The sequence below is a fragment of the Manis pentadactyla genome, chromosome 10 (assembly GCF_030020395.1).
Source record: "Manis pentadactyla isolate mManPen7 chromosome 10, mManPen7.hap1, whole genome shotgun sequence".
Lineage (NCBI taxonomy): Eukaryota > Metazoa > Chordata > Mammalia > Pholidota > Manidae > Manis > Manis pentadactyla.
In genome coordinates, this window is record NC_080028.1 from 59,771,287 (window position 1) to 59,787,337 (window position 16,051).

The following is a 16,051-nucleotide window of genomic DNA, read 5'->3' on the forward strand; positions in this document are numbered from 1 at the left end:
TCATTTAATCCATTAGGCCAGAAATTAAGTAACTATTTTCCAGAAACACGGTGACCTCTTTTTATGTGGAATTTTTAAGGTTGCTATGTGACAACATGATCTATGTTTATAACATTAGTACATCCATTTCAGAATCATTGTTAAAACCTCAAGGCACCCTACCTTCCTACACTGCCCTGAGATGGGCAAAGTTTTCGTATTTGTTCTCTCCTTGTCCCTGCAGTTACCACATGGTGCAACAATCATTTGTTGATGTATCTGAATCCCCCATGAAATCACAAGCTCTTTCAAATCAAAGACAATATTTTATTCACCTTTACATATCTATTGCCCAGTGCAGAATATGCAACTTAGCAGGTGCTCAAACATATTTATTGAACTGAGCTCCTGTTTATTCTTGGGCTATTCTTCATGCCAGGCCCAGTTGGATGTCTTCTGGTTTGGCACCTACAGCAAAAATTATATCACTACTTATGTTAAGCAAAATGCTCTGCATTCTGGTACTTTTACTTAAAATCTAAAGAATGGGAAAACTCAGAGAATAGAGGCTGAGATGTAAATAGTTAAGTTCTCCTGCACCTTCTGCAGGGAGGCTGCCTTCCTATGGTTAACCACCCCCATCATAGCCAGCTTTCAAATATAGTATATACTAGAAACTTATTGAGATGCTTTGAGTTGTATCCAGTAGAAATTGAGTATTTCCATTTTGAAATTTTCTTGAGAAAAAAATTATGTAACCAGGCATAAAGTTGGTAGTCAGATGCAAGAATCTAAGGAATAAAGATGGGGGAGGCAGGAAGTCACTGACATGGCAGTAGCAGGTGTGGGAACAGGGTAAGGAGAATTTGCTGTAAACTGGCAAATGGCATTAATTCTAAATTTTGGTTGTTGGGAAAGGTTAATTCTCAGGAGAGTCTGCTGTTCACACATGCCTATTGAAGGGTTCTGCCTGGAGGCTAGTTTAGGTGATTTCTCTTTCACTGAAAATGTATTGTGTTCAACAGAACTCAGTACTTTCCCTTTCGAGATTTTCCTAAGAACTTACAGAATCTAACACCTATTACACAGAGAAGGATCCTCTCACAGCACCATGAATGGGATCAACTCTTGGTGACCATTCATCCATCTCCATGGTTCTTTGGTGAATTTTGGGGTTAGGCTCTATGCAATGAGATGAAAAATCACTGAATCTTTTACTTTTCCAAGAATCAGTAATACAGTGTCTTTGGGACTGCTGCAGTAGCCTTTGCTGAGGCTCACTGAATGGCCATGGTGCAATCTTAACAGACCGTGACCATTCATTCTTTCATTCGGGGATGCATACATTCATTTAATTAGTATTTATGGAGCTCCTACTAGGAGCTGGATTCTCATAAGGATTGTAAGACATTTAAAATATAAGTGTGTCCTAATATAATCCAGGTGAGAAGATAAAATGTAAAAAGTGACACCATCATAAGACCAGCTGTGAATAAGAGCTCACAGCAATGGTACAGAACTAGAATGCCAGTGAGTTCTGAGAAGCAAGTAGTTCTTTAGCATAAAATCCAGAAGTCAGGGAAAACTTCATGAGAAGTTGCAAGTTGAGTTAAAACTTGCAGAAAGGGTGGGTTTGGGACATGCATTTTAGCTCAATACATGTGGTTTTTTTCTTTATGGCATGCTTCATCACTTGGCTTAATCCTCTTAATTTTTTACATCTAAGATTAAAGATCACTCACTCATAGAACTTTCCCTGACCTGACATGCTGCTGTTTCATCATCATGACACATTATACTTCTGTATAGCACTTCCAAAACAAGAGTTCCAAGCTCCTGAAGCAGAGACCTTGTTTGTCTTGCTCATCTCTGGATGCCCAGAACCTGTGAAAGTTTCTGGAACTGAAAAAGTATACCATAAATATTTGTCTAAAAAAATAAATGAAAATCTAGGCAGAGAGAAAGGATAGTTTTCATCAGGTTATGAACATTGTAGGTAAGATATGAAGATGAGAGAGTGCACGGCACACTGTGAGGGTCCTGAGTAGATCTCACAGTATGCTTATATGGTAGAGCAGTGTGCAAGGTGTTTGAATTCATAGTTTGACCCTCTAATGTCCAGTGAGGAATTTTATTCTTTTCCTGTTGGCAATGAGGAGCCATTGATTATTTTGGACTGTGGGAATGACATATTAAAATTGGCATTTTAGCAAAGCTAATCCATTCATTTTGCGCAGGTGAATTTGATGGAGAAAAGAGCTTGTGGAGCTTTGGGTCTTTACTAATTAACAGAAATGGGTCTGCCTCCTAAGAACCTGGAATAGGAACTAGTTTATTGAAGAGTGACTTGAAATTTCCAAACCAGAGATAAAGATAAGGGTTTCATCCCTACCTCGTGGACACATGATGATAACAATCTTTATGGAAAGTGGGAGTCTCCCCTTCCTGTCAGGTAGTATAACCCACATATAAGTTGGTTCTGCTAAGATTCTAAATGTACTGATCAGATGGCTGTCTCAGGTGGGAAATTGCATAGTGAAGCTTATCTCAGATTTTGAAGAATAAAGTTTCGTCCCTTTCGTGGGTTCTACTGAATTGGAACACCCTTGAGAACTTCTCAGATTGCAATGTCCTCCCATTCTCTACCCTCATCCCTAGCTCTTCCTATATCAATTCCCTTGGGAATTGATTTTGTTCTAGAACAACGCAAGTATTCAGTCATAAAAGAATGTCCTAAAAGCAGAATGGAGCCAAGTGATCATGAACACCGTGATCAGGATCAGAATACCATCCTGATGGTTCTTCTCCCTCCCCTGGGGTGACTCTTTAGCTGGACTATGGAGCTCTTTGAGGACATGATCCACATGTAATTCATCCTTGCCTCTCCTTTCCTAGTTTGCAACTCATACAGAATAGCTCGTCAGTATATTTGTCAAATGACTCAAGAATGGGTCAGATGTGTGGATGTAGTTTGCTAACTCTCATTTATGAATTTTTGAAAGAAAGCCTATAAGGACCCAATACAATCAGGACTTGTTCAAAATCAGAGTGGAGTCACCCTACTGATTCTGGCAGGAAGATGAGAACACCCTTTTCCAATGACCTCTGAATTGTTTTTCTGCTTGTTCATAGTGGAAGAGTTTATTATCTCACTCTCTCCCTCTTGTGCTATTGATAGACAATCAGAGGGTCTTGTGGGTTTTGGTTTCACTTTAGCAGATTTGGCTACCTGTACATTTAGTCATCTGGATAATTTAGTAATTCCAGTAGTGTCAAGATTCTTACTTGAGAGGTGACTGGGCAAATGCTAGTGATTCTAAGTCCGAGCTACAGTAGGTTTGAGAGAAAAAGAAATGAAAAGGTCCATTCTGTGACCTGAAAATAGTTTTGTAGATCTGTAAGATTTCTGTGGAATTGCTTACACTATGTGTATCAAAAACATGCATAATAAACACATGAACAATGCATTTGTTGTACATTTCACCACCCTGCCTTATAAATACAATTCTGACCATTGGAAGAGTTGGGACAGCAATGGAAAGGGCATTGGAGTCAGTTTCAAACTTCCCAATAATTTAATAGGATTCATGCTTCTCATCTGTAAAGTGAGGAGCTGGAGTAGAGCAGCTCTTGAAAGCACTTCTAGCATCACTGAAATTCCATTATTCATCAGTCTGCTAAAAAATGCATCATCACCCACCAAATATGGACTCAGTGCCTATGTGTTACAGAAGCTTCCTTGCATACCCCTCTACACCTCTTTGGTTTCAGCCTCCTCCAAGGCATTCTCACCTAGGACTGCCAGCCCATTCTGAAAAACAGACTTTCTCTTATCGACTTCTTTTATCAGCCTTTTCCTCTCTGCTTCTTCTTACTATGTTTAAATCATATTGATGCGTAACATTCTTTTTCTGTGTGACTTCCATTAGGAATGCATATTGATTAATTTCATTTCAGTCACTCCTTAAACATATATTAAGCACCAAACGTTTTCCAGGTCTTGTGCTAGGTTGTGAGTTTACAAAGGCAGGAAAACGTGTTTCTCATACACAGTGATCTCAGAGCATAACAGAGCTGAGGTCTTCAGTATGATTTTCATGGGCTCCAGGCACGTTTGCCTTAATGGGCTCCTTGTCCCTTTAAAAAATATTAAAACTGGTATTTTATAACTATGGTGGTATGCTGATGACATTTTTTTATTTTAACATTATATATTAAAACATTTTCTTGTCATCAGGCTGTACATGAAGATGTGTGCGTTTTATTGCATGGACCTTAATTTTTTTTAAAGTTCTTCAACCTCAAAGTTCTTTTTTATTTTTTTGGCACCTATTACACTAATAGATATGTTGGTCCTAGAGAAGACAGACAAGTAAATGCTTATAGTTTGGCATGATAATTATACACATGCCCTATGAACAAACAACTCTACCCCTAGATTTTTATCCAAGAAAAGTTCCATTTTGTCTTCTGCAGAGAGACAGGGACAGTCCAGAAACAACCCAGGGGAGCTAGAAATAGTAGATTAGGGCTCAGGGATCTCTCTCTTTATTGGACTGGACTTCTGTGACCTTGAAAGCCCTCCCTTTGGTGGTTTCAGCCTATTATTCTATATAGTTACTTATTTGTTAGTTTGTTTTTTATTTGTCATTTATTCACTCTCTGAGCATCCTCTATGTTCCAGGCACTCTTCTAGGTACTTGGGATCCATCAATAAATAGAACAAAGTTTCTTACCCTAACTGTCCGGTCACATAATTCTGAACCTGAAGATACAAGTTTTTGAAGTGCATCATTCCCCACTTTGGGCATTGGGAGCAAGGAACTGATGTATTTCCCCTTGGTTTGAGAGTAAACAGACACCAGCCCTCAGAGTTCCCTAGCAATGCTCAGGCTACGGAGGTGTACCTGAGGAGTCACTCAATGGCAGTTCGTTTGATTACTTAAAGATATTCTTCCTGAATCTTAATTGTTATTCTGAAGCATGTCGTGGGGTGGTTTATTTTTCTAGGAGTTTCATGTTAAATATATCACTTAGGTATGGATGTAGCTATTGCAACAAATATTTTGCCTTAAAATGGCAATCCTGTTTCCATTTAGGTTTTTATAAGAAAATGGATAGCTTAATTTTATTTTCAAGGTAACAGGTGGAAGCTTCCAATTTTCTATGTAAAAGAAAAAGAACACCATATGTTCTTTGTTTGCAGGGATAATCCAAACCATAGCTAATTCAAGTAATACCACTTATGAATTTATAACAAATAGGAGATACAAAGAGGATTTTTAAACCGACAACTCATAATTTCCCATTAGTTGTAGCCCCCCGTGCTGCTCATTTTTCTGGGTGGTTTTTGTTCTTGTTGTTCCTTTAAACTTGAGGACTATTCAGTAGACTTTAGTGTTATTTTCCTATTAGTTTAGATGCTGGGCTGGCTGAGAGCGTTGTTTCTAAAATTCTAGAGGAAATCACTGGCTCCAGTGGGAGAGGAAGGAAGACAGTAGACGCTACCCCAGTGAAGGAGCTGCGTCTTCTCCCCATGCTGGCGTGTGGCCATCAGGCCTATGGAGAGCAAGCAGATGAGACACTGACAACACTGGGGGTTCTGCCAGTCTGCATTCCAAGCCTTTGCTAACTCAAAGCACTTACCATAGTCTACATACACCATTCCTTCTGGGTTCATCCCACTGCATCGAGTGTATGATCTTTAAGGGAAAGTCCTCATTTGTTGGGGCAGATGGCATCAACTGTTACAGGACAGAAAATCATTCTTGCATTTAAAAAGCTTCTTGAGTAAGTCTCAATATATCTTACAGTAACATTCTTATGAAGAACAAGCAGACTTTTCAAAACAAAAACCTCCGACTAAGGTTTTAGCTTGAACTGCAATGTAGATGGTTTGGATCTTATGCCATGAAATAATTAAATCTGTATAAACTACTCTTAATTATGAGTTCATTTCCTTGACTTTCTATTTCTCTGTGATTTCTTATTCTACAGAGTGATTAATTATAGATTGACAGTTAAAGGAAAGACAAACTTACATGCCCAAGGCTTGAAGAAATGTTATTAAATTTACTAGCCTAAAAATGTGGGATGTGATTCCATTATGGTATTTTGTTTGAGGGTTAATGTTAGCTCAGTTCCTGAGGGAAACTGGCAAGGAGAACAGTACTGAATTAAAACTTCCCTGTGTCCTCTTAGCCCATTGAATTTAGGAGTAGAAATGGAAGCAAAATGGGTCAGTATAGATAGGGAAAACGCCGTTTGGGCTGTTTACCTTCTAAGCGCTGAGGCCCCTCTGACTGCATGCTTCCACAGGGCCCCGGATGTGGCACACACATGAGAGGAGCAATGCCAGCCCAGGCCATGCAGGCTTTACAAGGCAGATGAGGGGGCAGAGGTAGCAGGGAGCATCGTGTGCATTTACCAGTTGGTGTGAAGAGACTTTTTAGGAAGATTTTAAAGGAGCTGGCAGAAAAGAGAGATGATTACCACAGCTCTTCACACACTCCCTCTCTGAGGAGATCCCATGAAAGAGACAAGGAGCCTCATTTGCAATAATTAGAGGCACAATGTTGCCTATGCATAAATATTTTAGATTTCAGTACATGTAATGGGTTTATCCTGAATATCAATATTGAAGGAGGAGGAATGAATGGCGGTACTGAATCCCGACACCAAGGAGATCTCAAAAGATAGTATAAACAGTGCTGACAATAAGAAATTTTGAAACTTTTGAAAACCACATGAAACAGAAGAGAAAATCCTATCCAAAGCAGCAAGTTTTCTATGTGATTAGAGAGAGAAATCTCACGTCATGTGGCAAAGTAACTTAGGGGCAAATGTGGACATAAAATCCAATCTAGACACATGTTAGGCATGGTTTCATTAGAGGGGAAATGTTTAAGATGGCTTCCCTTTCCCCATGGCAGGAAAATCTAAGAATCATGACAAACGGGCTTGTGCTTTTACATTTTTTACTAATATACACCTGAGTCCAATTCAAGATACTTGATCTTATCTTCAAAGCTCTGAATGAATTAGATCTGGGCTATCTTTTTAGTGAAGAATAATAATAAAGCCATCAAAGCTTTAGAGATTGTAAACTTATTCGGTATAGCGTTTCAGGCCCTGAAAATCATGATTTTGAGTCAGGGCAGAGAATGACTGTGCTTTCGCATAATTAAATGTGCCCGCAATAACCACACGTTTCAGGCTTACAAGGAAATTTATTATTATTATTATTTCTCTTAGAGACCTGACTGCAGTTTGTAAACCCATGTCCCTGACTTGAATTCCACAGAGATATTAAATAAAGCTTTCCTGGCCACAGCCCCGTGGTTATCACCCTAGAGAAAACTTACAGGTGATCACCCTGTAGCTCAGTATCACTCAAGGAAAAATTACCTAGTGTCTTCATTATCAGGCCCAGCAAACCCAGCACTGGAGTTGACCTTGATGGAAAGCTATTTTAAATTGTGATAATTGCACCTTGGTTGTCTGGATAAAAATCTCTAATGTGTAAATAGAACATTTGAATGTTGCATATGTCACCTTATATTATAATTTAAATACATTATAGATTCTAATATTTAGGTCTGATAAATTCTAGGAGTGTATTCAGCAGCATTATAGGTTCATTAATTCTCCACAAACTGAAGTCAGTATTGGAAAACACAGGATAGATTTCACCCTCGACATAATTTTATAATAAATTGAGGATATGTCATTATATTTATAAATACGGCAACAACCATTTATATTCATAATTCCAAGATCTTAAATTTTCTGAAAACTAGTTAGCTTGGTGTCAAAACCTAAACCAACCTGAATCCCTTTGGCAACACAACCTGGCCTGAACTGACATAAGCCTATTTAGGGTTCTTTAACTCATTTGATATAAATATTAATAAATATTTATGTAGAAATAGCAAAGTGTCTGATTACAGGGTATGTCACTGGAGTTGCATGTAAAAGAAAGGATATATACTGTGATATCTTTCTTAAATCCAGAAATTTCTGAATCCCAAAATACACCTGGCCCAAAGTTGTATTAAGGGATCGTGGGTCTCTTTAACCTGTATACAAATTGTGAATCTCAGGGCCCAGCTGTGGTGTGCAAAAAGCATTCCTTTATTTGCTCCTTTTAAAGCCACTTAAAGTTGAAACTGCATGCCCAAAGCCTTTAGTCATGGTTTGAACACCTTCTCTCCTCCATAGGTAGCTCACAGCTGGAGAAGACATATGATGCATACATAAGAGTAGGTCTTCTCCACTCCATCCTGGCTGCCACTTACTATCCCCTAGAATATAACTAAGTCATCCTCATCTGCCCAGGACTTTCCTGGTTTTAGCACTGGAAGTCACATGCCCCAGAGACTGTCCTAAGCAAGTTACAACAGCTGAGTATTCTAGCCCTTAGCCAAGCCAACAGTGGCCCCATAATGTCTGCTCACTTTCCTTTTTTGGCTAGGATCTTGCTCTTGCAAGATATACCACTCAGGTTGGAGGTCTGGTATTTCCTTGGGACATAACCAAGGAATGGTTCCAAATCTCAGGGGCTCATGGAACCCAAAGAGCTCTTTCCCCTTCCCACCATCTCCCCCTTTCCTTGTCTTCAGAAGCTTCACTTTCTCCTAGCTTTCACCAAGACACTTTCCACTATCTTTGCAGTGAGCTTATGTTTTTACAAATGACAGGAAGAACTCTAAATTCAGGTGGCCTCTGCTTTCTTCCCAGTAAAAATATCTGAGGCACAAAGCACAAAAAGCCTGCTTAAAATGAGAGAGAAGAATACAAGGAAACAAGTCCAAATTAGCATGTTCATGAACTGCTCTACTGCACCCAGGCCTATTTGATAGAAACTCCCTTCTTTATCGGTTGGACAGGCCTTGAAGTCGGTAGAGGAAGTGCCTTTGTTCTCATAAATCCTTTGTTTGGAATCCTTTGTACAGTGAAGCACTGTACATCTTACACCTCTCTAGCTCCTTTTTCTTTAGAATACTCTTTAAGTACATCATAATACAAGAGTAGGTGTCATTATTCTTATATCTTGATGGAGAAATAAAGACATGGGGGAGTTTAAATGACATCAACACCAGCATTCCTCATAGAGTATTTTTCGGCAACTCCATGTAAATAGTTCTAAAATGTCTTAGAAGTCAAATGTTGCCGTGGTTTTGGTTCCCTAAACTCAGTGGCCTTTTCCTTTAAAACAGTACTTTAAAGGATTCTCTAAGAATCAACGTCCCCAAATGTATGTGTATGTATGCATGTGACACTGTGTAATGGATTCCAATACAAAAATAGAAATAAAACAAAAAGTCACAGGACAACAAGACCTTAAATACAACTAGCCACAAACATTTTCAATTCACTGATCATAGGAATGTCACTCAGATACAGTAACTGGTATCTGAGAGAATGGATTCTTTGATCTGAAAGGAAGTGTGGGGGTGTTTGGATGCCAACTCAGCATCCATTTTCACTTTTTTCTTCCTAACAGAATCCCAGATTTGTTCAGGTCCCTACCCTTCTCCAGGAGCTTCAGGAGAAGCTGAGTTCCAGAAGTGGATCTAACTGTTCTAAAGTCAATGTCATTCCTCTTCTCATGAATTAGTTCAGAAATGGCATGTGACCCAGTTATGATTAATAAGATATAAGGAAGGATTTGCTAGAAGCTTCTGGAAAAGTTTTCCTTTTTACACTGAAGAAAGGCACAGGATGCCAGTTTCCCTCTTCCACTAGATGGTGAAGGAGGTTGTTCCAATCACTACGGGCAGCCATCCTACAACCCTAAAGGACCCTGCCTGAGATAATATTGATAATAGACCATAGAGACAGAGGTACCTGGGTCCCTGATAAAATCATTGACTCACTGGATCAGCCAATTCTGAAGCATATCCTACATCTGAACTTATTTTTATGTGGACTAACATTTATCCTTATTATTCACACCACTTGGAATTGGGCTTTCTGTTCCTTGAAGCAAAGACCATCCTACTTAATACAGAGACCTATTCCTCTTCCAGTCTGTTTCTCTTTTTTGGATGGAGAAATGAAGGACGAGAGAGGGCACACAATGTACTAAGTTCACACAACCGCAATTAGATGTCAGTTTATAAACCTGAGCTTAGTTGTGAAAGAAATTGCAGAGAGGGCTTTCAACACAGGTAGGGTAGCTGACTTACAAGATAGTCTGGCTGACACTTCGAACAGTAGAAAGCTTTTAACTAGAGTTAACTCAATCAGGAACCTCAGATAACTTCAGAAGGCCCATTGGAGTCCCGGAGTTTTGGTCCAACAGCCCTTTATCCTCCTGTATCGTGTCTGCACCCCAAGTACCAAGAGATAGAGGCCTGGGATGCTCTACACAACTTAAGGTTCCACTTAACCATGTTTCTCTAAAGCCAAGGGTCAGTCTTAAGAAGTCAGTTTCTTGTTTCTCTCTTCAAGAATCCAGAGACCCTGGCTTTAAAGGTATTAGAATCAAGGTGCCTATGAAACAGGAAACTAGTAGCCCAAACTGGAGAGAGTTTGAACCCCCAAATCTCCATGGGCTCAAAGATTCCCATAATGACATCTATCTTTAGAATATAAAGCTTCCAGAAAGCTCAAAATGTTTCTCGCAGATCTGAAGCCATCTCCACTTCTAGCGATAGAATAGGTCAGCCTTTTTGGGCTTATGCTTCCTTCCCTCCTCCTCGCATCATCTCCCACACCTCCTACTCCTCCCCCGTATCCAGCTGTGTACTAGTTGCCACCACGGCTTGAGGTGAGGAGCGAGAAAGGGTGAGTGACACTGTGAGGTGCCCAATCTCAGCCCCAGGTGAGAACCAGCTCCTGATACATGTCCTCTGTGGCTCCTGACTCTCTAAATTTCCCATCTCCCTCCATGGTAGTTCTTGGCAGCATCAAGGCTCTGTGAAAAATGGGAAATGGGGCCAGTAAGCTCTCAGCTCCAACCCCAATCATGCTGGGTCACAACGCAATTGATCTGAAGTCTCAGTGTGGCACATGATGTTTGCCACCTGCCTTAGGGAGAAGCAGGCTGTGGGGGAGTTGGGGTTCCTATGGCCAGGATCCTCACTGAACTTAAACTACCTGATGATGTAACTGGCCTGTTGCTGGGCTGCCACTTCCACACCTTTAGGCAATAAGCTATTATTGCACCATATAGAGAGCTTGGCCCATTGCTCTGGTCAGAGGCAGAGACACTAGTGCTCGACCTACCGCCGGAGAACAAGCCGGGTAATAAACCCTTTCACCCCAAAGAATGTTTTGCTGTCAATTTCTTCAGTCACATTGAATCCATAGCGAACTTGCCAGGGGCTGAAACCCATTGGCAAGACACAGGCCTCCCTCAGGATCCCTGTGCTGCTCCTTATTATTTGAGTCTACTTTTTTATTTTTCATGTTGATAAGTTGATTCTTTCCGTTAAAAATAACTCTCCGCATTATTTCACCACCTGTTTCTGCTTTTAGTTTGTGGCAATATGTTAAGGAATAACATGCAATGGGTGTGGAGAGGAATATATCCCTATTAAGGCAGTTACAGTTTTTGTCATGCAGGCCAGCTTGAAAGCAAGAAGTAATGATGATTCGTCATTGACTGTGATCCGAGACTTTCCCACAAGGCTTAAAAGGAGACGTTCCTTTGTGAGGGACATGGACAGAGCCAGAGGCGTGTGCTGCATCTGGTGGGGTCCTCCCAGAATTCCTCTTTTTCCAGGACACATGAAACGATGCTAATTCTGCTACTTGCCTTCATGTAAGTATCCTCCTTGCCCTTCGGCCTTCAGAGTGAAAGTGCCAGAGAATAAGAGAGGAGGCTTGCCTGGCAACCATTGCCAGGAAACAGGCTTTGCTGAGGCTCTAAATTAGGAAGATAACCCACTATCAGAGGTGCGTTCAGATGTAATGTTGAAAAATCTGCCAGTGTGGAGAACATCTCTACTTTCTGCTCCACTTAAAAAAATACATATATCATTTATGTTTGTTCATCACAGAGAAGTATAAAGAAGAAGCAGAATGGCTTATAATTCTAGCATCATATAACCCCTGCTAACATTTTACCTCATGTCAATATTTTCTTATGTAAAAATAATACATGTACATAGTAGAACAAAATTAAACAGAAAAACACAAAATAGAAAGTAAAAATCCATTTATACATGCTTCCGAAAGCTACCACGTATGTGGATGCACTCTTACTTGTTTGCATAATATAGATAATGCTGCTCACACTTCTTTCTTGTATCTGAACTTTTCACTTTTTGGAACTTCCGTACTTTCATTCTACTCTATGACTCTATTATATTTTATTGAACCAATTTCTTTTGGAAATATGTTGATGGAAACTATTTTCAATTAATGGTAAAGGGCTTTTAACACTGTAGAATTAAAATGGGAGTTAAAAATGACATCACTCAATTATCATTCATTAATTTACTCATCTATTCAACAAGCTTTTATTGAGCAACTAATAGTGAGCCAGGCATTTTCTTAGAGGCCAGGAATTTCACGTAGGATAACTGTCCTATACCAAATAGGTCACAGCCTAAATGTGGTGAGATAGCTCATTTTCAAAGTACTGTCACTGCTGACAGGCAGATAAGCAAAGGATGCTGCAGCTTTAGAAATTAGGTGCTCAGAATAAACCTAACAAGAAGAGATAGTGAGGAGAAATTCTCAGGGAAGCCAGAGGCAGGAAGGCTTGGAGACATGAAGCAGCTCAGTGTATTTCAGGTTGCTTTAAGAATTTTGGAGGGGTCAGAGTGCAAGTTCATGAGTGGGAACTGGAAGGACCTTAAGCTAGAAACAGAGGCTGGGGTCAAAGCCATATTGTGAAGGCCATGGAATTCCAGCTTTATCCTAAAGGTCAGGGGGAGCCTACTGAGGTTCTAAGTATTGAGGAGGAAGGAAATTTTTGCTGAGTGAGGTGATAGTTTGTAGGTAATCTTTTTTAAAGAGCAAAGGTAAAAGATAGAAATAGCAAAAAATCTTCTGGCTATAAATTAGTTCTTAGTATAGAGAAAGAGAATAGAGCTAGAAAAGAGCAAGAAACGGACTTCAAATTTTAAAAAATGAGCATGGCAGGGTACTAATAGTATAAACACGATTCCAAATTGCTAAAGGGAATTTAAGAAAGGTAAGTATCTTTGATAGAGTATTCTAATTTAAATCATTTTGATGAATTTTAATTCTTAATAAATATATGTTCAGAACATGTGTCATCAGGCAAAGGAGAACCAGAATCCCTCCCAGTGGTGGGTTTGCAGCCAGCTAACTTGGCCGTGGTGGGAGTATTTACACCAAGGAAATTAGTAAACACTACAAATCAGGTTTCAGTTTTGGTTTTCTTTCACCGAAGTGCATGTTAAACATTTGTCAGCACATCACTGACCCCTTCCCAGTGAAAGAACTGGGAATCATTGAAAACCTCCACAATTTAATTCCTTTCAGAGACACAAAGACTATTCCTACATCTCCTCCCAACGCCCTCAAGTCCTAAAATCTATTTCATTATCAATATTATCAGCATCTTGAAAAGTGCACTAAAAAACCCATCATTAAGTCTGTAAAGGGATAAATATTTTAAAGTATAAGCAAAAACACAGGTCCTGTGACCCTCGTGCCCAGCCCTGGTAGAGACCAAGAAGCCGATGACTGGTGATGATGGCAGCTGTCCATCTTAGGAGCCGGTTTCCCACAGGTGAGAGGGGCCTGGGGCACATGGGTACCGGCCCAGCACACGCTTGAGCTGATTTTCAAGATTCACAGGAAAGCAGTCCAGCTCGCCTGGCCAGTTCTTGGGTTGCTTTCCTGACAGTGATTAATAGATTTGGAACTACTGAAATCTCCTCCTCTGACCACCCAAAGTTTTGTTTCTTCTATGAAACCTAAAGAGAGGTATTTATTCTATGCTACCATGTTGGTATAGTTTTTTTTTTCTCTTTCCATAAACTGCTGCACTAGAATCAAAGTAATGGGGCTGGGCTGTCCTTTTTGTTTTTCTTTATGCTTCATGATCACACTGCAGAGATATTTGTAGCCTATAGTTCTAGTGCCGAAAGAAAACAACAGGCTTCTGATTAGGCCATAACTACAGCAGTGCAAGAGGCCACGCAGCAGCAGGCAGAGCCTGGCCACACCGCCTCTCTTCATTCTGAGGTGCATGGAAGTGTGTGGGTCAGAATGGGGAGTTAAGTTGACTAGCTTCAGGCTGTTCGGAGCCTGAAGTTCAGACTAAAATAATTCCTTTATTGGCTCAGGTTTAAAAAAAAAAATGACCATCTTACATCATCTCAGCAGGACTGAAAATTTCACATGGTTGTGAAAGTAGAAATGCTAGATCCTTGGATATGAGGGGGAAGAGATAGGAGGTGGAGGGCAGGGGTGGAGAGGAGGGCTGCCTAGGAGAAGATTCTGGGCTCAGATAGATTCCCACTCTCTCACAAAAACAGAACAACAGGACCTGCTGATGGGCACAAAAAAGTGAGTCAGGTCTGGCTTTCAGGGCGGTGTCCTGAATATCCACCAGTGTTCAGTGTCCTTATTAATATATCAGAAAATATCAGTTATAATGATTTTTCCATCCCCTTCCAGCCAGTGAACACCCAGCTTACCCCTTCTCCGAAAATCCCTTTGCTCTAGGAGGATTTAGGTGAACACAGCCCAGAGTAGTAGAAACATCTGGGATGTTGGCTGGCCTCTCTCCCCTAGGTGAGGCTAAAGGGAGGTGCTAGCTCCAGTCAGCTTTCTTCTCATCGAGTAACTTCCTTATTGCTAGGGCAACACCACACCCTGATTTGTCAGGGACTGAAGAATCTCTGGGTGCAGGACTTTTGTTATTAAAATCAGGAAAGTTCCTGGCAACTGGGACAAGTTGGTTGCCCTAATTACAGCAGAATCTGATGAGGCGCCTAATGAGTAGGAACAACAAGAGACTGTTGAAGGTTGGAATCAGTGAACATTATAGCAGCTTGAAGTTCTGTGGAGTGCTCTGTATTTTACAATGTGCTTTCTTTTCAAGATATCGTTTTAATCTTATAACAAATTAAGGAAGGCAGAGGAGGTATTATTATTGTTACTTCATGTTGATGAAAAATTGAGCCACAAATTTGAAGTGACTTGCCCAGTGACACAGGTGGTTGGTAACAAAAGACTCAGATGTTGCCTCCACCTGCCTGTGGAGTGAGATGGGGTATGGCTCACAGCTGAAGTCCAGGGTTCTGTCTGGCCCTGTTGCCTCTCTAGACAGAAGCAGAATGGACTTTTCCTCTCATCACTTAGCTTTTTTGTCATGATGGTTTGTGGCAGAGTGACAGTCCTGCAGTAAAGAAGAATGAAATGGGAATTCATGACCAGTACCCAAGCAGAAGCACAGACCTAGGACGATAGTATGACCTCCACTCAAAGGCACAGTAAAACGCTGTTGCCAAAGGCCTGTCGTGGTTCCCTTGTGAAGGGAAGGACTGAAGGCTGTGCCAGTCTAGCAACGAATGTGAGTGGAGAATCTCAGAAAGAGACCGAGAGCGGTGAACCTTAAGGCAGGGTAACAGCCCCACCCAGTAGTGTGCAACCGCAGGGCCTGGAAACGTGAAGCAGCAGCCAAGGTTCTAGGATGAGAAACATGACTCAGTATGTATCTTCTCCCATCAAGCCTAGCAGTGTGTTAAGGCTGCATTTGAAATTTGACTCCAAGACCAGTAACAGTAACTAAATTATTGTCATAACATGAATGTAGAAGGGAAACTCTTTGTAAGGTACAACCAAGCCTGAACATACCAATTCTATCTACATTTTTCAATGATAGTCACAAAAGTATACATATCTATGGGGAGAAATGAATCTATGGTTTCTTCAGCCAGTTTATGGACATTTTCAGAGCTTCAAGCCTCATTTGATTTATGAAAATGGCTTCTATTTTTAAGTTTAAATTCAAGTTGATATGCTGTCTTTTGAAGAAGAACCTGTTGGATATATGAAAATGCTGTAAGCATAGCCTACAATATAAATTAAGTGGCTTTATGCTAGTAAAAAAAGTCTCTGAATTGCATCAAAAAGAATA

At 40.4% G+C, this 16,051-nt stretch overlaps 1 long non-coding RNA gene across 1 annotated transcript; it reads right to left on the bottom strand.

Moving 5' to 3' along the window:
- Positions 1–303: 303 nt before the first annotated feature.
- On the bottom strand, positions 304–14,691 carry LOC118919473 (uncharacterized). The gene is made up of 3 exons (XR_005027527.2): positions 14,607–14,691; positions 10,829–10,900; positions 304–447 (listed from the first exon to the last, which is right to left on the bottom strand). It is a non-coding gene; the product is annotated as an uncharacterized LOC118919473 (long non-coding RNA).
- Positions 14,692–16,051: the final 1,360 nt, after the last annotated feature.